Source organism: Phasianus colchicus, chromosome 2 (assembly GCF_987193195.1).
Source record: "Phasianus colchicus chromosome 2, bPhaCol1.hap1.1, whole genome shotgun sequence".
NCBI classification, from domain to species: Eukaryota; Metazoa; Chordata; class Aves; order Galliformes; family Phasianidae; genus Phasianus; species Phasianus colchicus.
The window spans coordinates 28,484,605-28,507,844 of record NC_143437.1 but is presented as its reverse complement, the minus strand read 5'-3'; the positions used below and the strand labels follow the sequence as shown (position 1 = coordinate 28,507,844).

Below are 23,240 nucleotides of genomic sequence, written 5' to 3'. Positions count from 1 at the left end.
CTCCTTCTGTTTAAGGCTGATAGGACTTTTCATTCCCTCAGCAACTAGCAGTGGGTAGGGAGGTAGCAATAAAGCAGAAAAGTAATTCATTTCTACAATCTGCTGTGTTATCCCTTTAGAAAAGACTATAGCAAGTCAGAAAAGTACATTTCCATTCTTCATAAATGTTACATTATCAGAAATATTTTCATTTTCAGAAAGACAAAAAAGCCAAGAAAAAAGTCAAAATCAAATTATGAAGTTGTTTGGTTTGCTGCAACTTGATGTTCCTAAAAAGGCAAAATAGAAGTAAAATCTCCTGCAGATTCTTGAGATCTACTGATTCAAAGAGGGGATATTTCTGTTAAATTGCATGGTGCTCCAACACCATAATAAAGGGACAGATGACTGCTGTACTTGCAGGATAATTAATTCCCCAAGCTGCAGTGATCATACAGCCAGGACCAGAAGAGGCCACTAGCCCTAGGCTACTGGCAATGGAATTTTTTTCCCTCAGAGTTCTTTCTGGATGATGGCCTTTGGGGAGCCCATCCCAAACTTTCAGGCTCTAAACAATATGAAAAGAATACTGGAAAGAATAAACTCCCTTCACTGCTGATGAAGGCAAGTTCCATGAGATAAAAATGTGGGTTGTGAATCTGGGAGGCAAATAGCCTGAAATTTAAAAAGCCTTTGGGAATCTGGGCTGTAAGGTTGTCATTCAGGCAGAACCTGAGCATCTGGGTGGGCAAGCCAAGAGAAGAGGTGGAGAAACACTGAGGTTTTCTTTTCAGACTTGTTCAAAGTGGCACATTTCTGAAAAACACTTCGCTTTCAACAGACTGGAATTCCCAGGTATAAGTCATTTTTTTGGAAATATTTCTGACAGTTACTGGTCAAATCATTGTGGAATTCCAGGATACTCAGCATGTTGCTTTGCTAGGGTTGTTTATGCATCTTGTGTGAATTGGTACGACCTGTTTTGTTTGAACTTGTTACGCTTCAGATCCTCTGGGTACTATTTGTGCCTCCTTGTGGCTGTTCTGCCACATGCTGTTTTTTACAAGACTGTACTCCAGCAATAACCCGTATGTGTCTCCTTTGGGGATTTATGACCCATTTCACACCTCTGTCCACAGAGCTGTGTGAAGGAGTTCATATTTTTAACAGTTTCCCCCAGATAGCAAGCAGTTCTTTAATAGCTGGTGCACACAGAAAAAAAAAATATATATATATTGCTCGAAGCTGAGCCAGGGCCAGCAGAGGGAGAAGTATTAAAGCAGTTGGAGAGAAAGTCGAATTTTGCTTTCCAAATGAAGATTGACACATTCACATTGCTGTTCACTTAAAACAAAATGTAAAGTTGAATTAACTCAGCCTTAGGTAAACTGGATGTTTTATGCCTCATTTCAAAACTGATCTCTGGAAAAAGATGCTGTTTACCAAACCCAAAATATACATCACGTTAGTGCCAAAAAGAGTAAACATGCTCTTTTTTGAGCTTCCTTTTGTTTTTACTAAAAAAAAAAAAAAAACACCTTGGTGTGACCTAGAGTTCAAGTTCTCTTCCCTTTCTTAACTATTTCTGAAGTTTCCATTTTGAAGTGAAACAGCAAAGGTTTCCTCCTCCTTTTAGGATGTGAGAGAGCAAGGAAGAAAAATATCTTCACATAAGACCTCTGAAAATAATGAATTCTCCAATCTGATCCATCACTCTGGGAACTACAAATAGATTTTGGCTGTCTTTTACAGAGCTCCTAAATGTGTGACTTTTCCAGCTTTTTGCAGAAGATGCCATATTTCTTGCTTTTCTCAGGAAGCAGATGCAGTGTGATACAATACCTCCTAGGTGCTCTGTTTGAATGCAATGTCTATTTGGCCTTTTATTTTTCTCTTTTCTGAATAAGCTTCAGTAAAATTGTTCCTATTAAAACTTGAATGCTTTTTCTGCATTTGGCAGCTAAAAAATAGTTAGGAAATACGAGAGTCTCATTTTAAACTGTTAATGAGATTTATTGCTACTTTGATACAGGAAGAAGGTGGTCTGGAATTGATCTCATCTCTTGGTAGCTTAGCTGCTACGTGGCTCACCTCTGGATGTTTTGACAGCTCCTCTTGAGTCAGTCCTGAAGCTTCCTGTTTGGAAACAGAAACTTTGATATGAAATGCTTTTAGAAAGTGAACAAATAATGTCCAGTGACTTATGAAAGACTTCATCTGTGTTTCAGATATGAGCTAGGATGTACTCAGAAATCTGAAAGTTTGGTGAAAAAGTGAAATCTCAACCACAGCTCAGTTAGAGAGTAGAGAAATCTCTTTGGTCCAAAGTACCACTCAAGTCTTACACGGTGAATGAACGTCCCTTATGGTGAAAAAGGCAGGCATAGTTAGTAAGGAAGATATTAAAAGGATTTAACTTAAACAAACAAACAAACAAAAAAACCCAACTCTCTTGCATTCCCTGAAATGAAGATAGCCAATAAAGAAGCAATAGCTCACCATGACTGCTTTTGTAACATCCCTGAGATGATTTCAGGGATCTGTATAAAACTGCTTATTTATCGCTTGAAACCATCTTCAAGCATAGTGTACACTACACTATACACTCTATGCTAGATTAGCAAACATTAAATATCCCTGAATGACATCAATTTCAGTGGAATCATTTAATGGTGCTATTTCACCCATGAAATGTTAAAAAAAATACAGACCTTACTCATTTTATTGCAATAAAGTATTTTTGAAAACCCTGAAAAAAATGGATTCCTGGAAAAGGAATTCATTTCTTAAGTGATTTGATCAGATATTCCACTTACATTTGTTTTCTACTTGAAAAAGTAGGTAGCTGAGAAGGACTATTTGTGAATACCTTATCTTAATAATTAAATAAACCTTATAGAACTTCTGGAGGAGATAAAATCTGATTCTAAGAGTGGTATTCATCCAGTATAAGAACAAAATCATAACATGGGGTATGTATATGCAAAGAATATAATCGGACAGTAATTTCAAATCATCAGTATGTTCAAGAAAGTAGCTATCTCCTCAAGGATAATGCACAAACAGAAAGAGGAAAAATGAGTTGAAAATGCATTATTCAAATCACTCAGCTACTTTGGTCTTTGAGTTATTAGACAGTGCTATTCATAAGTTTTTTTTTTTTTTACTACCATTTGCAATTCTGAACTATACGCATGAATATATTTTTATCACTTTCTCATCAGAAATAGATTATGTTCTGCTAGTCTGTTTTGCATTGTTCTATTTTTTCCTTTTTTTTTTTTTTTCAATATTTTTTAAGATAACTGGAGATCCATGTTGAGAAGCTAATTTTGTATTTTGGTTTATATAAGGTAGTCATTTATATTTCTTTTAGACTTGAGCTCCACGTTCATCAAGTAGCAGCTTAATTTACTATACCTCTTTATATACATTACTTGTATACCTTACTCTGGATGTTGCTAGTTCCACTGTGACACCACAGAAGCCAGAACTATATTTATTAGGTCCTCATGTGGGACTTCAGGAACTCTTCTCTGTTACCATGGCCTGATGGATGACCAAATCCATCAGATGGAATGTAAACCAATGGCCATATCTTTAAATAACATCTAGGAGTCAGGAACAGTTAAAACAATCATTCCCAGGTACCTTGTGCCAGACTTCAGGGAATCTATGATGAGGATGAAAAGATTTTAAACGCTGAAATAAATGCTGAGATGAATGAACCTAAGAGCATTTACAGTATGACAGTGCTGTATAGTGAATTTTGTTATTTGGGAAAATTAGGAGAATGCATTTGAAAGAGGAGATAGCTATTTACATATGAAGGAGGTGTATCATGTAAACGGAATCTTTGTTGCTGGCTCCAGAAGTTTCCTCAGGACATATTCCTCTGAGCCATTCATCATCTGTATTTCCAGAGCAACATCTGTGCTGCCCAGCAAAAGTGAAAAAAAAAAAAACAACACATCTTAATATGTGAAAGTGTATTGAAATAAATTTTAAGTGCCAGTCAGAACACAAATATAATTAAAAAAAAAAAAAAATCTACAGGTTAAAACACAGACAGGAAATGGCATGCAAACTAAATTATATGGAGAATAATGTTTCAAATCTGTGCTTTTCAAGTGAAGACAGATAAATAAAAAGAAGCAAGGCTGAAAGAATCCTGGGGTGGTTGCAGAAAACAAATTAAATTACTTTGTAATGAAACACAGTGGTATCAAGAATCAATGTATTTGGAGGAAAAGGGAGAAGGAGAAGGTAAGCTGAATTTGTAGATCAGTCACTGTCTGTTTGCTGACTGGATATCATTTGTGGAACAGTAAGCCCCTCCTTGTTTTCAGTTCTAAACTTAGGAATATCAGAAAAAAAATCAGTAGAAAGGAAAAGTGAAGGCATTTAATCACTTCAAATCTGTCAGTCCTCTTCTGCTTTATTCACTCCCAAATCTATGCTTTGGTTAAGTTTTCCTTTTTGTAGATATCCAGGCAGCCTGATCTTAAGTATTTAGCAAGACAGAACCCATGGGTTTTGCTGTATTACCCTTGGCAGTAAGGGTGTTCTTAAACAGCCATTTCCTCATTGTTCACTGGTTCACTGCTTTGGCCACCGAGGCTTTGCTCTGGAAGCTGTAATACTGCAATCCATTCCAGACTCCTTCACAAGAAGTATGAGGGGAGAAGCCCTTGGCTTGCCACTGCTCCCACATCTCTTGCCTTGCCTGTGGGAAGCCCACCTTCCCTGGCAGAGAGAGTAATGCATGGTAGCTCTGTGGGCCTGCACAAAGTAATTGCCACTTTTCTTTATTGTTAGAAGCTTTTCAGATGTTAAATATTTGTGAAGTATTCTGAGGCTTTCAAGAGTCAATCTTTGCATTAAATGATGGCAAATGTTCTTTGCTTGTGATGTGCCATATACTCTTCTGTTGCCTGCTACGTTGCCTCCAGGGTTCCGTGATTAGATTGCTCTGACATAATCAAGTTATCCAAAATGGGGTGGGGTGGAGGGTTCTATGCTGAGATAGAATGATGTCATATAAACAGAGGTGCAAGAGAAAGCCATTGACATTATGGTTAAAAATGTCATATAAGTAGCCCTGGGAGACAGATACTCAGCAGTATGTCAAAATAATTACAGCAGATAGTGCCTGCTGGTGTTGCCATTATTGTTTATAAGGACACTGTCCATTTGTGTTCATGTTTATGTCTCTCAGGTTTATTCCAGCTTTCAAGTCCTTCCTAAAAATTAACGTTAAAGAAGGCCAGGAAGGAAAATTCACACATGTGCACACAAAATAAAATCTGACGGATCATGATACAAGGAGTGTCAGCTCTTAGCTGTCAGTTTCCTGGTTATTTTGTCAGCTGTAATAAGACATTAAGAAAATTTTTAAAAGTGAACTTCTAGTCTCTGCTTATGTGCCTCTGTTGTTCATGCTTGTACAAATAGGTTTTGGACTGAAAAGCAACAGTATGTCAGTGAGAGAGAAAGATCTTTTCTAGAATAGGGATGCCAAGTAAGTTTACTTCCTGAAATATCAGGTATGTGTGACTGGCAAAAAAAAAAAAAAAAGGCAGCAGGTTGCATGTGGACATTCTCCCCTTCCCTGTGTCATTTGGTTGATGGAACTATTCGTTCTGAGGAAGGTTGACACTTTGAAAGCATGTTAATATATCTTAAGGTAAAAGGTATCAGAAACTAGAAGCAAAGTTTATGTCAATTTAAGTGTACCCTTCATTATAGACACAGGAGTTTGAATCTAATTAGCTCTGACCAAAGTTTATTGAACTCTGTGTCATTATTCCAGTTGATTACAGAGTGATGGGCAAGCCTACTGTCATCTTTGTAATGCAGAAACTAACTTTTACAGGAACAGTGATGACGTTACTCAGGAAAAGACATAACTTGCATGAGATAAGCTGGTGGCAGAGCTGAGAATGGAATACAAGTTTCTTGACTTGCAGAATTACTGTGTGTACTCTGTAATGTGCTCACTGTACAGTAAAAGTCCATGCAGGGAGAATACAAACAAAGGTTTGGTTGCTGAAACAGCTCTTTCTTACATAGGAGTAATAGCCCAAGGTGTCCTAGCTCGGTCTGTAATAAGACCTTAAGTCACATCAAGAAATTATGATGTTTCTCCAAAAGCAGTGTTGAGCAAATTTGCATTTTGACAAAGAAGGAAGCAGCTGTTTTGTATTCTCTCACTGCTTCAGGGAGGACGCTAAGTTAACTATCTTTCTGATTAACAGATGGAATGGCCAGCACTGAAGTTTTCTGTTGAGCAGTCTGCAGAGGTCCATCTGTGTTGATCAAGAATCATATATTTGTTATGACTGCATGTGTGTTGCTGCAAATGGGCTTCACAGGTTCCACATTCTGACAAAGGGGTTCAGTGGGCACAATCCATTGCATTTGCCAAAAATGACTTCTGATTCATCACTTATTTAGTCCTGAGATTAAAAAAGTCCTAAGTAATGCTTTAAGTAGAGTACCTAATCCTTTTCTTAAGTTCTACAAATGCCATGTATTCTACCTTGTGGAAGGTGGAATGTAAAATTCCTGTGAGGAATTTGCCTGAGAGGAAGAATAAACATTTCCAAAAGGAGCAAAAAATTGAAGGAATTGACTATAAAGGGGCACTCTAAAGAGTGTTGCTCCTTAAAATGGGCGTGTTTATATCTGAAAATTCAGAGCAAGACCTGTGAGCCTGCTACCATGAATGTGTCAGTAGAGCTTGCTTGTTTTTTTTTAGTTAATTCAGTACATGTGATTTTGTTTACTTCCAAGGAATGATGTAGTGAATTATAAAAGTCTGATATTATTTCATGTAATGGATTTGCTTTTCTATATCAGTTGGTGAAGATTTAGGTCTTTGATGAGAGACTTTGAATTGCTCTGGTAACCTTAGTGTCCCTGTGTAGGTATTGTATACACTCTAATGAAAGTGTGATGAGCAGGAGTAACACTGACCCTTCTTACTTACTCCTTGCAATATAATGTTGTTCAGAGTTTTGTTTCAAAACTATTTGGTGACTCACTTCTGAGGTTGCTATTTCATTTCAAACTGGCTTAGACAGCTTACATCTGAGCTGTGGGATGCAGGAGTACTTCCCAGCTCTTGGCTTCAGGGGCCTCTTCTTCACACATATCCTTTGGAAAAGAAAATAGACCGTGTGGGCAGAAAGACTACAAGAACACTCTAGCAAATCTCCTAGTCTATATGGTCAGAGAACAATCTGTATATAGAATTTCATGATGTAATCTGCCCTGTATTTTAGTATGCTCTGAAGAGTCTTTTGGGTTTGCCTTGCCATGGCAAACAACGTTGTGATTTTCAAAGATAACAGTTTTCAGTCACCCCAAATTCAATTTCAGGTATGTCTCAATAAATAATTCAATAGTGAATGAAGTTTCATGTATTTTATAATAACTCAAGAGATCAGCTGATAGTTTGATCTGAAATACAAACTGTAATGTAACAGGAAATCCATTCTGGGGTTTCCATGTTGTCATAACAATTGGAAAGGGGCTAATCACGGAATGAATCATAGAATGGCCTGGGTTGGAAGGGGCCTCAAGGATCATGAAGCTCCAACCGCCCTCCCTCCCCCCCACCACCACAGGCAGGGCAGGGCCACAGTACATCCAAACGATTAAAAGATTTGGTAATAGGTTAAGTACAAGATACGTTACTAGTAAGGGATGAAGAAAATCAATATTCTGAGGAGAATGGAGGTAGGAAGATGAGAAAGAGCTTTCAGCCCTTTTTATCTAACTCATTTATCTAGAGTGATCTGATTTCTCTGAATGATCTGAAAGAAAACTGTCTTAAATCACTGCATTCCACACTGCTGGCTCTGGAGCTTTTTATCCTTTTTATCTGAGGGATCCTTGAGATCCCTCAGATCTCAAACTATTCAAAACATTTAGGCAAAGTACTTTTTAAAAAGATCTCCTTAATTCAGAGAGCTGAGGAGAATTTGTATCTGTCTTCCATCGTACAGTATTAACCCAAAAAGCTATTCATATATGGCAAGGCAGAGGCAAGTCTAGTAGAACTCCAAATATTTTGATGGATTTAATAATATTGCTACCAGATAAGACTATGGTACAACACTCATAGGCAGCCCAGGTCCCTGCTAAAGCTTTCTGTTAAATAGTTTTGTCCTGGCTTTTACTTTGGCCTCCAGTACAAACTTAAAAACTTCCAGTCTTTAAAGAAGAAACCATAATTTAGAAAGTAAAATTCCAGCCCTAAATATATCTCCAAATATTTTACTCTAGAAGGAGAATCAATATTGATGGTTGAAAGTGTTTCATTGATTTTACTGTGAAAAGCCAAACAGAGTTCAGATAGGGATGGAAACATTAGTAACACATTGATTAAATGCTTCAGTGGCCAGCGGTGGTTGAAGTCTACACTTTTATCTGCTCTGAGCTGTTTCATTTCAAAAGAAGAGTAAAATCAAAATAATTGGTGCAAATCACCTTTAAGTGTATGGGTTGAGTTACAAATCTTACCAGAGAAATCTGCATAATGTTCTGACCTTGTGTTTCTTTTACTGTTTTCATGTTGTTTACTTAGGCCCTACTTTTCTTCATCACTGTAGAAGTCTTTACTGTATCTTTCAATATATAGATCGATTATACTGCTTTAAATGGGCAGTCAGTTATTTTCCCTCAGTTTTGAAAAAGGCAATTATTACACTGTTAGAGGATAAAAATAATTCCTAGTCTTCTATTTATATCTAAAATTTCCATCATGTTACTCACAATGTCTTGAAAAAATATGCTGTAAATTATGAACTTAATGCAAGGGAATTCGGTGTTGATAAAGAATACTTAACTGGTGTCTTTATTTCTTTCTCCAAGAAATGTACAGAATGAATAATTTCATGGCAAATATTTTTATACATTTCAATGAAGCATTTCTGATTTGGATGCAGAGACCTTGAGCTTATTTAGTATATTGGCATTAAAAGATCATGTGAAAGAAGAACGCTATTCTTGACAAAGATAGGAAGGACAGTGTCTTAAGGAGATAACAGCAGGTAAAATGTGGAAACTAAAATGTCATAGAATAACCAATATCCTACTCTATATCTGTGCTCTATGCTCTGGATCCTTGTGCCCTATTCTGTTTCCTAGGCCAGTGTTGTAACTACATGATGAAGAGTACTCCAGTTCTGGAACATTGAATGCTTTAAGGTTGATAGAACTGCTCTCTCATCACACAGACTACTTGCCTCTTTCATTACCTTTGAGTACCATCTACTTGAAGACCTTCGAAAATGCTGATAGTGCTATCAGTCTGCAGTGACTGTTATTAGCTGTTCAGCAGCATCTAGGGAAGAAATCCATAGAACAAAATAGATCTGTACCTATTTTCTCATTTGCTGTGCTCAGAATACTAACAACATGTATAAATATAACTTGTTAATTGCAATGTTGATCTTGCTTTGTTTGCTTGATAACCATCGAGTTTATAACCTGTATCCTGACAGATGCTTTTGAGATTTTATTTTCTTAAACAAACAGGCAACTATTTGGAGAATGCATGGCTGGAAGTCTTAGAAGAAAGTCCTCTGTTGCAATAAAACTTTCTTTCTTTCCTTCAAGTAATTTGAAGATACCACACATTACAGGTTAAGGGAAAATGCAAAAAAAAATTGAATGTTAGTTGTGGATTGCAGTGCCATTTGATTTGGCAGATCTTAACATTTGGAACAATGACAGGAAATCAAAACTCTGGGTATGGGGAAAGGGGGGCCTTGTAATTTCTCTTCTCTAATACAGCTGTCAAGAACCAATAGTATTGAATGGTAATCTATGCTATCAGGTGCTGCCCCTGTGATTTTGGATTACCAGTTCTCAAAAAATATTAATACCTATATATATACCTATATATATATATATATACCCATATTAGATTGATAAAGAATAAAGCTATCTCTTCCGTTGTCATGTTTAGATTATGGAATTACTATTAGTTATGACAGAAAAATCAGAGGAACCAGTCCACCAATTATTCCCCAGTTATTTATATTATCAGCTGATTTTTCTCTATCCTGTTCTTCACTAGCAGATAGAGGAGATCAGACAGTCACTTTCTGCAACGTGGAAATGACTCTGTAGGTTTTTTGAGGCAGGGACAATCAGACCAATCTGACACTGGCACTCAACAGGTCCTGATGAAAGGGTATGATCTTACAGTCTAGGGGAAGGAGGTTTTTATAACTACCTGAAATACTTTACAGAACTTTAAGGTAAATGACTAATTTACTACTGAAAGGTTAAGTATTGCTGAAAAATCAGCAAGGGGATAGACTTAGTAATTTACTGTAAATATTTTAGTCGCCATCTGCTCCACCTATTATGATGCCTGAGTGCTTCACAATTTTTAATGTACAATCTTCGTGTCTAATCTTCCAGGTCATATAACATTATATGATAATATTCATTTTACAAAAGAGAGTTGGGACTCAGGACAATTAAAAATCCTGCATAAAATCACAGTGAAATTTAATGGTTAAGAGGGAGATTTGTTCCTGGTGTTCCCAGAGTTAGGCTAATTATTAGGTCATTTGTGTATATAAAATAAAAAGGAATAGTAACTTGAATTGACTATTCCAAAGGTATTCAGCATTTTCTCATCTAATGATTGGAGGTTATTATGTCGTTTTTGGACTTTTTCACTAAGCCCTTATATGTAGATTAAAAGAGCAGAATTAGAGTTTCTAATCTCCCAGTAGATTTTGCCATATAATGATGCCCCTGTGGTCTCCAGACTCTATCCTAAAACTGAGTGAAAGTCTGTTTATCCACAGACTCTGCAAATTCAGTGCACTTACACTAGATCTTCTGCAGAGCGGATTTCAAGAACTGATCAAACAAGAACTGCTTGTAGAGCCTAATGAAAAAGTTGGGCCTGTGCAGTGGATTCATATTCTTGGTGGTTATCACATTGCTTTGTTGAAAGATCTCTTGAACACCGACTGACTCCTGAGCCTGAAGTAAAAACAACCCTGAGAGAAAGTATTTCCTTCTGGGAAGAGCTGAATGGAAGGGAGAAAGGAAGGAAGGAAGAATGGACTTGTACAATAATACAGAACAGATCTTGCAGAAGTTTACAAAGTATTTAGTTTAGTTGACTCTTTAGGGTAAAAAAGCCACAGATAATACTTGCCATGTCATCACAGCTTTCAGTGAAACTGTTAAGCATGACCCAAGAGATGTGGGACAGCTTCCCTAGGCAAAGAACTGTCTGGATGGCTGGGCCCAGAGAGTGGTGGTGAATGGAGTTAAATCCAGCTAGCCACTGGTCACCAGTGGTGTTCCCCAGGGATTGGCACTGGGGCCTTTCCTGTTCAATATCTTTATTGATGACTTGGATGAGGGGATTGGGTGCACCCTCAGTAAGTTTGCAGATGACATCAAGTTGGGAGGAAGTGTTGATCTGCCTCAGAAAAGGAAGGTCCTGCAGAAGGATCTGGACAGGCCAGATTGCTAGGTTGAGGCCAGTATGATGAAATTCAACAAGACTAAGCACTGGGTCCTGTACTTTGGCAATGCTACAGCCTTGGGACAGAATATCTGGAAGACTGCGTGGAAGAAATGGACCTGGGAGTGTTGACTGATGCTTGGCTAAACGTGAGCCACCAGTGTTTCCAGGTGGGCAGGAAGGCCAGTGACATACTGGCTTGTATCAGAAATAGCATTGTCAGCGGGAGCAGGGAAGTGATCATTCCTCTGTACTCAGCAGTGATGGGGCTGCATCTCAAGTACTGTGTTTGTTTTGGGCCGCTCACTATAAGAAAGACATTGAGGCCCTAGAGTGTGTTCAGAAAAGGGCAATGAAGCCAGTGAGGGGTCTGGAGCACAATTCTTATGAGGAACATCTGAAGGAAATGGGATTGTTTAGTCTGAGAAGAGGAGGCTTAGGGGAGACCTTAACTACCTGAAAGGTACAATAAATCTCCTTACTTTGCTTTTCCAGAGTGGACTTATGTTTTCAGCAATGTCCTTAAAGAGAGAAAATTGACTCAGATTTGGTTATTTTCAGTTTGTAAAGTGAAATACAGAACTGGCTGTTTTTGGTGATACATTATACTTTTGATGATGCTATGTGTTATAATTCAGACTCTGTCCATTAATACTCAGAGATGAAACCTACCAGCATCCATGTCTTATAGATCTGTATCTATCTGACAGACAGGAAAGAAAGAAAGAAAGAAAAAAAAAAAAGAACATGGGGTAAATGAGAAAGGGGTAAAATCATAGACTGAAGGTAGTACACAGTGAAGAATCTTGCTTATTTATACCCTTGTTTTTAATATTTTGACTTTGGTAACATCTTTTGTTTAGTATTCTCGAGTTAGTTCTCAGTTGTTTTTATATGTTATTTTTAAATGTTTGTATATTTATCTATTTTTGGAATTTCAGCACTGCAAAGTATATATATCTATATCTATCTATCTATCTATCTATTTTTTACTTTTAATGACTTCCTCCTAAGGTTTTGAGAATTTAGTGCACAGGCTGTCTTTTTGCCATTTCACCCACACTGTCTAGTCATTTATCTTCCAGAAACCTAAAGGACACTTGCACAGTTTGTGGAGGTTAAAGGTGTTATCTACTTTCCTACAAAATATCACCATTAATTGCTTTCAGATGTTAACATTTCTGATATTTAAAGAGACACTGGCAAACTGCTTGATATTCTGCATTGTACTGTAGACTTAAACTATTAGCTGGGTGCTTACAGCTATGTGTACAAGCAGCTGTCTTTCTTGACTGTCATGCTTTTGAAATCATCCCTCTAGATTCATCCAACAAGCTTCTTAGTTTGAAATTAGTCAACTTCTATTGAAGATAATCTCTGCTATGAAGATAATTCAGCAAAAAAAATAATAATTTTCTTCTTTCCTGTTATAAAATTAGTGAAATCCTGGTCAAAACTGAGTTAGGTGTCTTACTATACAATTTAGAGCTTGAAGATCCTGACATGTTACCACTTTAAATAAATGAATAATTATGACAGAAGAGTAAACAGGACATACCACAGATCTTGATTTGACTTTTATATATGTTGAAGCAAAACAGCAGCAAATCCACCAATATCAGGACTTTCTTCTGGCATCACATCACCACTTTATGGGGCCAAGTACATGCATGATGAAACTAAATTTACCAACCAATAATCCATCTCTTAAATAAAACTCAGCAGATTCAGGCTTTTTCAAGAAATACTCAGCACTAGATTTTAAACGTAGGGAAATTTGAAACTTCCAGTCAGTATCAGCCTATTTGTGGTGTGATGTACTTGCAAGGACAACATGGCCCCAGCTGACATGGTGTGAAGGGAATGACGTGTTGTGTTTCCATTATCCACAGGGATGAGACCTAGTGTGAACTAGTCCATAAGAGGGTTTATTTCAGAAGAAAGCCAAGAGTGAGAACCAACAGACTATCAATAAAGATGACTGGGTCAGTTTGGGCCTACATGAAAATTCAGCAGTCTAGACTAGTCTAGGCTTTAGACGAGTTAAATCTTGTGCTTTGATGTTGCTGGTCTGAATCTTTTGCAAGTAGGTGTCCTTGAAGCTATTCATTATAGGTGAAATAGTTAAAAATTTGTTATGTTCCCATTGAATTTTAGGTCTTAACATCTTTAAGGAGATGGTAAATAATTAACTAATTTACATACACAAATGCCTCTTTGCTAGGACACAAACAGGTTTTTTTAGGCATAATTAACTTATAAATGAAAGCACAGAACTCACAAAATGCCTAGAAATATTAAGATTGATACAGGCAAAGGAGAAACTGATAAATAATGCCAGACGTGAGAGGTGCTCTGAGCATAAGAGATTTCGTTGTATAATTTATGGGCAGAAGAATGAAAAGAAAGGCTCAAAAAGCTATGGCTGAATTTCTGTTGAAAACTTTGGAACTATACACCCCATCATTTTATGGAAAAACTAAACCAACCTAACCACTTTCTGTAAAATGCTGCCAGCTTTTATCATTTTGGCTCATGTATTTGGCTCAGAGATAGGAACAGCTGGAGCAAAGCAAAAGGAAAAACCCCCAAGTACTCTCTTCTTCACTGTGCTCACAGGCGCTGAGCTTTAATTAGCTTCATCATCTTCTTATTAAAATCAAACTCTTCTAACGGGGCTCCCCCTCTTCCCTAATCTTTTTACTCATGCTGGATTGATAGCAAAGAACTCTCTCTTTGAGGCTAAAGTTATCTGGATATCTCTTAAGGCATTCACAGCATCTTTCAGATTAAGATTGTCTCTGAGAAAGCCAATACTAAGGTACTACTAGAGAAAGAAGCAAAGTCTTAAAAATTTATCTTGAGTGGCAGTGCTATTCTTCAACTTGAAATGGTCTTCCTTTTGATTATATGGGAACACTGTTGCCAGTATCACTGGAAAAAAAAATAGTGTTTGGGGAGTGCAAATAGCAAAAACAAACCAGAAGTTCTGCAGTACTGTGTTCTGCAAAGGGAAGCATCATTCTTTCTAGACTGTGTTGGTGATCTGCTCACACTGACCTTTGGGTAATAGGTGCTATTGTTCCATACTTTCTTGCTCTCAAATTGAGGTCACATGAAGGAGACTCAGCTGTTCATATCTGTCCTCCAACATGTGAACAAAAATTGACAGATATTAAAGGTCATTATGAGCACCATTGATTATTTGCTCAGGAATTTGTACTGACAGTGTAAGCCCTTTTATTTCAAAGTGGCCTACAAGCTACCAGTCATCCTTTACAGTGATGGATTCAGTGGATAGACATATTGCTCTGTCACAAGGCAACACTGAAAAAAGCTAGTCACGTTTGGTTTCTTATTTGCTTAGAATTTATTATTTCAATTCCCTCTGTTACTTCTTAGTATTTGAATACAGGTCTTCTCTTAGCTGCAAACACTGTTTACCCCCTTCCCGTGTATCCTTGTCTTATACTTTTAGGCTTTATCTAGGAAAAGCCACATTTCAGCTCTAAAATGAGCCTTGATTCCCAGCCAGAGGTTATGATAAGTCTGTACATTTTGTTAACTTCTACACATACCTACATGAATGTTAGTTCGTCTCTGGCTGGGATTAATACACAATGTTAGGATTAAAAAGGAAACCCTCACCTTTCCTGGGAGATACTTTCCTTAGGATACCTCATGTCTGATTGTGTCCTCATGATGCTAATCTGATAAATTATGACCTTTAAAAATGAGCTTTGCAATAATTCTTCGCTGGATAAGAATTAAAATGAGAAAAGGCTGTTCTGATATTAAAGCTGTCAGTGTAAAAGAAATAAGCCATAGGAAGGAGGGCTGTAGAGAGCATGGACTTGGGCTGAAAACCTCTGACATACTCTCATGTGGAAATGTATTTGGGTAGCTGCAGAGGACCATGTCCTGTGCATTTTTTCTATTCCAAATTTGTCAACTGAAACAGCAGAAAAATGTTCAGGGAACTGCCAACCACTACTCTGCCTTTTAAAGCCAGGTGCCTTCATTATCTCATCCAAGTTTTTCAACATCATTGACTCTCAGGACATCTGTGAGTATTCAGCACTTTGGAAAAAATATCACACCATTTATGTTTGCGTTCATTTTCCCCACACAAATCTGTACCTGCTGTATTTTGAAACACTGTGTACTATCCAACTGTTAAGAATCGGTGTGTCAGTTCCAGTCACACTGTGATCCCTAGTGAACATGGGAGGTGCTGTGAAGCTCATGTCTTACTTGAATATAAATATCTCACGCTTAAGACTGATTCCATATGTTTTGATGCTGCCTGACCCACTTGCTCCCAGAAACTTCTCAACTGGCTGACAGCACTTTATTACCACATTTACTAGGAACATTCTTAAGCCATTTTCCTTTTTAACTCAGTGTGCTCTGGTGTTTTCTTAACTGATTTTTGAATAGATCGGTTATTTTCCCTTTGTACCATCACAATTCAATATGAAAACAGTGATCAAATCTCCCATTTTTAGTAACAGTTATTTTACCACAAATTAATATTTCAGGTTTGTAGGAATTCTAACAGGATGGAACAACATATATTGCACCTTAAAGTGTGATATATAGAAGTAGTAATGAAGACTGAACACTTTTCCAGAGCGAACCACATTTCAAAAAATTTTAGTAGCCATAAACTAGGGCTAGATCTTATTAGTTTAATTTGTTGTATATCATTAAAATGAAGAATTTGAAATTTCTGTAAAAACTTTACAGGACCAAATACCGTCAGGTAAAGATTGAGTGAATACTTGTTAAATAATCTAAATGGAATTTGAAGTTTATATTACTGTTTAGAAAGTAACTCTACTGAATATTTCAAAAATACAGAGACAAACTTATTCTTGATGGTAGCCTGCAGAGTTTTGGCATACTATGGAAACACAATACTTATATGCACATTACATTCTATGGGAGTTCTCCTTAAAGGATTATATATCATCCAATACATACAACTGGGAAATAATTGCTAGCTGTATAGAAGACAAGTCAGTGGTGCATTAATTCAGAAGGCAAAAACTTTACATTTTCCATTTGTTTTTCTGCAATTTTTCGTTTTGCCTCAATTCCTTTTACACTGAGAATGTCATAAAGGTTGTTCAGACTGTGGAGCAGAAACTCTGTGTGGAATAGAGATACTGGTTCTATGAGTGTAAACAACAGGCTTAGAATCACAATAGGCAATATTGTGACAATAGGTTATTTGAATCTATTTGGATCTCTTAAAATTAAATGAGCACACAGTCTTCACAAAAATAGAAACTGTATTTTGAAGGAAATTCCTGTTCTGCAATGATACAATATTTCCTCTATTTGTTTTACCTATGAATTTTTATGTGTTACAGTATAGAAAAAAATATCATGAAACTCCAAAAGATCTGTATTGAAGTAGGTTAAGTACCAAATTATACTATTTGGTAGTTAATATATATTCTCAGAAAACATCTATTTTTAACAATTATTTCTGTCGAAAAAAGGCTCAGAAGGGAGCCAAATTAGAACGTCAAAATGACACAACATATTTTGTTATAAAAATACTTCAAAATGCTTTCTACAGAAATAATTCAATCAAAATCAACATATTCGAGTACAGACAAGATAGCATTTTATTAATGAATTACTGTTAAACTGTTTCTGATTAGCAGTGCTGTATGTTTTTCTGTCAGTTACAAGAAGAGCACAAAAGGTGATTCAGTGCAATATTGTTCTTGTATAGCACAATATATGTGTATATACAAATATATATATTTTATTTTATTCTTTAAGCTATGGGTTCTGGAATTGAAGAGAGCAGCTCTTTCAGGTTCTGTCTCCAACTTCATTAACTCCTTGGGTTGAATTTGTTAATGTTTGCAAAGCAAATTGAGTCATCATGCAAAAATCAGATTCTAAGTGCAAAGTATTATATTTAGAAAACCTGAGTCAAAGTTAGAGCTTAGTTTAGAGGAGAACTGAGATACAATAAGCAATGCCAAGAATAAAATTTTGAGAAAAAATCCACCATTTATTTTTAGGATACGTGGAAGAAATTGAAATAAACTGCAGGATTAAGTAGTTGCTATGAAGAATTGTATTTGTGCTGTGAATGCTTTTAATTTCTTCTCCTTTTAGAACAGTAAAAAATTATCATGTTTTTTAGCAGTCCTCTATAATAATCCCTTACCTTGTGAACTCACTGGAAAGTGCAGAACACACCACAGGCATGAAACTCATGCAGAAATATCCAATGAAATTGAGAATGCAGTTGTTTCATATAGATTCTCTATGCTCTGTGGTCTGAGAATCATGCAGAGACTGTCCTTTGGTGCTTCGATCCCTTATATCTATGTAACAGTGCCACAAATACGGCTTCCTGAGAATTACCAAACTCAGGCTGACCCTAACTCTTGCTTTGGCAAGTGATGAGAGGTTGTGGTGGTTTTGATGAAATTTAATTTTTTCTACTCCTAAGCTAGTCAAGAAAGGGAAATTCCCATTGCAGGAAATTAGTTTCTGGTTTAGGGATCAGCTGGAGTAGTCAGTGAGTAGAGACTCACAGAATTTACATTCCTGACTACCTCTTTATCAGTTCTTGTCAGTTATACATAAAATGCCATGATGTTGTATTTGGATTGTAGGCTCTAGGAATCTTGTAAAGTATGCGTATGAAACTCAGTCTATGTCTATATCATAAGTGAAGATACCACTGCACACTGGGAAGGACTTTCCAGTTCATTTTAATCCGACTCTCAAAAAGTGTACAACAACACTAACTCCTGGGACAAGCAGCTCTGAAACTCTTAACAACCAGTCAGTTGAATCATTTCACTTACATCTGCATCATTTAGCACCTAGATGTGTTTTAAGTTTGACAATATAATTTGAAATTCCTTTATAGGTCTGACTGTTTCTTAATTAACGAAATAAATGTTCTAGAGCCATGTGGCAAACCATTTTTTTTTTTTAATTGTGGAAATGTGGTTGTATTACTGAAAGTAATTCATTCTTTGGATTTGGCACGAAATGAGCTGATCTGATTTGTTTCTATTGCCATATGTACACTAAGGGGAAAGAATAAAGTTGAAAGAAAGGAACATACTGTCTCTGTGATGGAAGAATGTATTTAAATAAGAGGCAGACCTCTAATTTGATCAGAGTTGGCATTATTCCAAGTGGATGTTATCTCAAAAATTGGAAGTTGTTCTTGTTACATTATCAAAAAGAAAACGGAAAAAAAGAAAAAAAAAACAACAGAAAATAATAGAAAAGAAGGAAAAAACCACCAACAAATATATTTTCACAACTTAAATGCAAATTTATTGTCTTATTTGTTTGTGGGTTGTGTTGTTTTGTTTTGTTTTCATTCAAGGGCTGCCAAAATATAGTTGCCTATGTTAATTCAGTTAAAATTTCAAATCCACATACATCCTGTAGAAACACACAAGCTGTAACAAGTTACTTTAAGTCTCTTCACTCAGTTTGATGGCATTCTCTCTCATCAGTTTCAACCTTTCCAGATGTTTTTGCTTTCCTTCCACTTACCAAAAGAGAAGTACTTACAAACTGTTGTGTATTCCAGTTTGGATTCCAGTTATTGTTTGTAATTTTCTCTTTCCAGACAATAAAACATCCCAAAGGTACTTTCTGAAGTTTCTTATGCTGAAAATAATGTCAAGCTCATGTTGAAATCCATTCTAAATTTGTTTACCAAAATATACATAAAGTGCACAAAGGCTTTGTGCAAGTACACAAGCTGTACTCTGGAATTGTTCTGAGATTCCAAAGACTACTCCAAAGGGAGAAGCAGTATAGAGAATGTATTAGTTGAAAGCTAAATAATAGTGATATAGTATCAAGGAGGTTGCCTTGTTTGTCTGCTGAAAGAATGCAGTCCATGAGCTTTGGCAACAGAATTAAGATTAAGTTCTATAGCTTCAGAAGTTACCTAAGATGTGAATTTTTTTTTTTTTTTTTTTCGAAACTACTTTCTATCAATTTGAATTCAGTTTGGAACAGTCCAGAATGGAGAGCTGAGAGCATAGGTGACTTCTATGAACTATAGGGCTTCACTTCTTCACAGAAATATATAGCTTATTCGAACATTGTTTGGTTAATTGAATTTATAGTAAAGGCACACCCACATATAATTTCTTCCAATGCAGAAGATATTAATAATATATTTTAATAGAGGGTTAGAACACAAAGAAAAGTAGCAACCTAAAATCCAATATATCTTTATGACAATTAAATATGAAGAAAATAAAAAAGAATACCTCTTTCTTTCAAGCCATTGATGTACTTCCTATTTCCATATTTCTTAGGCTGATTTCAGGAAAGATTCAATACATTTATCATTTAAGGAGTACAAATCCTCAAGAAGGAGAGAGATGTGTGACCTATTATAAAAACTCACCGACAAAGCAATCAGTTTGCAACTTGTTACATTCAAATAGAAACAGAACTCAAGACAAGGCTATTTCAAGTGCATGGAAAGAGTGCAGTTTGTGTATGATATTAACACATGGTTGTCAGTATGTGAATTTATTTTCTTGTGTCCCAACCTTATCTTTGGTCACTGCAATAGCCATTCACATAGCTTCAACCTAAACTGAAACCATTTCCCAGAAATCAGTTTCATAGATACCTCACATATCAGCAAACTACACAAGAAAGATTCAAAAAGCAAGTGAACATAAATGAAATGGTAAAGTTTTAGAAAGGAAGGTGTCTTTTGGTTGGATTTCTTGTTGATAATAGTAGTCTGAAATACAATGTTTTTCACCTTTGTCTTTCTGTCTTTGTTTTATATTAAGAGACAACAAACTGTGAAGAATATGACATCCTAGGAAAATGATGATGCGTAACTACTTGAAGGGAAAAAACAGGTAGGGTTTGCACAAGTTTCTTTCTCATAATACAGATCAATCTAATCAACTCTATCAGCTTAAGCTTCATTAGCTTTCATAATTTCAGACATTACAACAGAAATTGGTTATGTAAGACCTTTTCCACTTACCACTTTCTGGAGTATGATGAATGCAGAGATCATCAAAGTATGATGAACTTTGGAAAGCTAGACTCTTGGTTTGTTGATTATTTCCCCTATCAGACAGCTCTGCCAGATGTTTTTCTGAACTAGAGAGAACAGCCCCATCACTCAAGCTCAAACCCTCTCTTTTTTACTAGAGTCAAATACTAACTTTTCTGAACTCTGGGATAACTTGTTTGAAAAGCTTTGGATCACATCTCTTCTCCATAATGTATTTCTCTTGAACTTGTAACAGTTAAGTTACAGCATGCTCTTTATCTGGTCTTTTCATTGGTGCTCCCCCAGATACCTATGTGTGGTAACAATGCCACAGGGTCCTGTAATCTGACAATACACTGATTATTAAAACGAACTCCTCAATTGTTTTCAGAACTATAGCAGTAGCTACACAGCCGGCTGGCTGGCTGACTGACTATACTTCATTCAGCTGTTGTATAAACTATGCATGTATTGAAAACATGTAATGTCTGGGCTGCAACTTGGCTAACAGAACACTACCCACATTCAAATGACGTTTTTATGCACTATCTCCAATCTGCTATTGATTTCCAAGGCAAAGCAGCCAGCCAAATCAGATGAGAGCAGTTTGCCAGCTGTTGTTGAGCAATAAATATTAGTCTCCAAATGCCGTGTTTCTTGGTATGCTTCCCTGGAAGAAGGTGGCAGTATTTTCATCACAAGACTAGTTCTAAATCCCTGCAATGGTTAGACTTTCCATGGGGTATTCAGCACCTGTGAATGACAGTTAAGCAGCCCATCCAGAGAGTGTGCCCAAACAGGGTGAAGAGCTATATCAACTGTTTCCTTTAGGTGAGGAATTTGCTTGGCTTGTTTGTCTGTGTTACCACAGATGAGGGAAAATACTTCAGGTAGAAATGAGGAGGAAAACTCAATGCTAAAAGAGAATGAAGGCTTATTTATTTTTCCTGACATGAACGAGTGATTTAAACAGTACTCTAGGCATGAAACTTGAATTATGTTGCTACTGGTGTGACAGCAGATTTATAATTTTTTATCAATCATTTAAAAAATGCTGCACAGTGTCTGATGAAGGTCTTTGGAAAATTTGCTTTTAATTTATTGTAGCTCACAGTTTGATTCAGGAGAACGCTGTAATGCATGGACACATTTTCTCTCATCATCTTTTTTTTTTTTTTTCCATCTGAATTCCACCTTGCAAGGTTAAATAATCTGCCTGCATAAACATTGTTTCTTGTATGCATGCTCTATGACTACCTGTCTTTATGTTTCTCACTTATAAGTTTATACCTACAAAAAGTGATAAGTTGCAACCCAGCTCTCTACCATGAGGCTACAATATCTTTACAGAACTCTGAGGAAGGAAGGAGATGTGGCCACAGGAAACAGGATGTGACTGAGGGAACGTCAACCAGTTATAGCCTTCCTATTAGTCCTGTCCTGGTGCTATAGAAAATGTAGGAACTTAAGCATACTTTTAAAACATCTCCTTTCTGAAGTCTCTGTCTTCCCACAGTTGCCTCTCATAATAACCATAATGTTCACTGTCTTTCTTCACATTATTGAATTGTTAAACATGTCAAGTAGCAAGATTGGTTTATGGTTATTAGATACTTTGATATAATATACACAGCCTGTATAATGCTTGCTGAAAAGATGAGAATAGATGAGGGACAGTGGAACATAACTTTAAGTGAGCTGATGAGTTAGGAAGTTGTTCTCTCAGCTGTGACCCAATTAAAAGCAACAGCTTACGACTTTATACTTGTATACAAGAGAAAATCTGACTTAAATGCTATCACAGCATTTACAGTTTGTTAGAAAACTTCTGGAGCTTGAACAAAAAACAAGCACCTTTCAAAAGAACTCTTAAAAAGACAGCTGTCCCAAATTATCCTGACTAGGAAGGAAGCAGCAGCACAATAAGCAGGACATCTGTTTTAGAGATCATTTTGTTTGTCAACTCCTGTCATTGCAGGTTATTAATCATGTAATGAAGAAAACAGGGATAATGTTTATTACCACAGAGAAGTCATGCTTCTCAAGGTACTTAAATGTCAGTAGGGTTTTTGGAAGTAGATTTTTATTTTCCACTGAAGCTAGAAGTGATGTATAGGAGAGCTTCTACAAATACTGCAACAGTGGTCACCAAAATATTGTTTTGAAATATGACTATTGCTTTGTAAAAGTATCAAGAAACTGTCTTCCAGCATAAAACACAATACTATTTGAATCAATATCTCATGTAAAAGAAATTGATTATCTTGAAGTCTACTTCCCATGCCAGACTCAGATAGAAGGATATCTGAAAAATGCAATGACACTAAGTCATGGTTCATCAGAAGAATAAAGTAGATTTTGCTGTCATTTGAGCAGTGAGACAGGTCAGAACATTACTTAGTCTATCTTCTACTACTATTGTGTTTCCTATGGTTTGAGAGTTTTTCTCATAGGTATCAGGTCTGAGCTGTGTACGAGTCCCAGCAGATGTCATATGTTACCAAGTTACATATATTTGTAGGATTTCACCTTTGCCTTGTCTTCTTCAGAATGTGTATATAATGCTACCAATAGGAAAACATTTGGGTAGCAATCTAGGTCTTCTGTGGCTGTGGTCAGAATACAGCAAGTTTGATGGGCTGGGGACAATTTTCTGCTGTCCAGTTCAAGGTATGACTACCTGGATCTATTGGTGATCTCTGTGAAAGACCA

General features: G+C 36.5%; 1 long non-coding RNA gene across 1 annotated transcript in view; it reads right to left on the bottom strand.

Annotated features, from left to right (window-relative positions):
• Window positions 1–2,072: 2,072 nt before the first annotated feature.
• LOC149918918 (uncharacterized) overlaps window positions 2,073–23,240 on the bottom strand; it is a 70,282-nt gene continuing 49,114 nt past the window's right edge. Inside the window, exon 3 of the long non-coding RNA XR_016464095.1 lies at window positions 2,073–2,115. This is a non-coding gene — a long non-coding RNA (uncharacterized LOC149918918). The remainder of the gene's footprint in view (window positions 2,116–23,240) is intronic.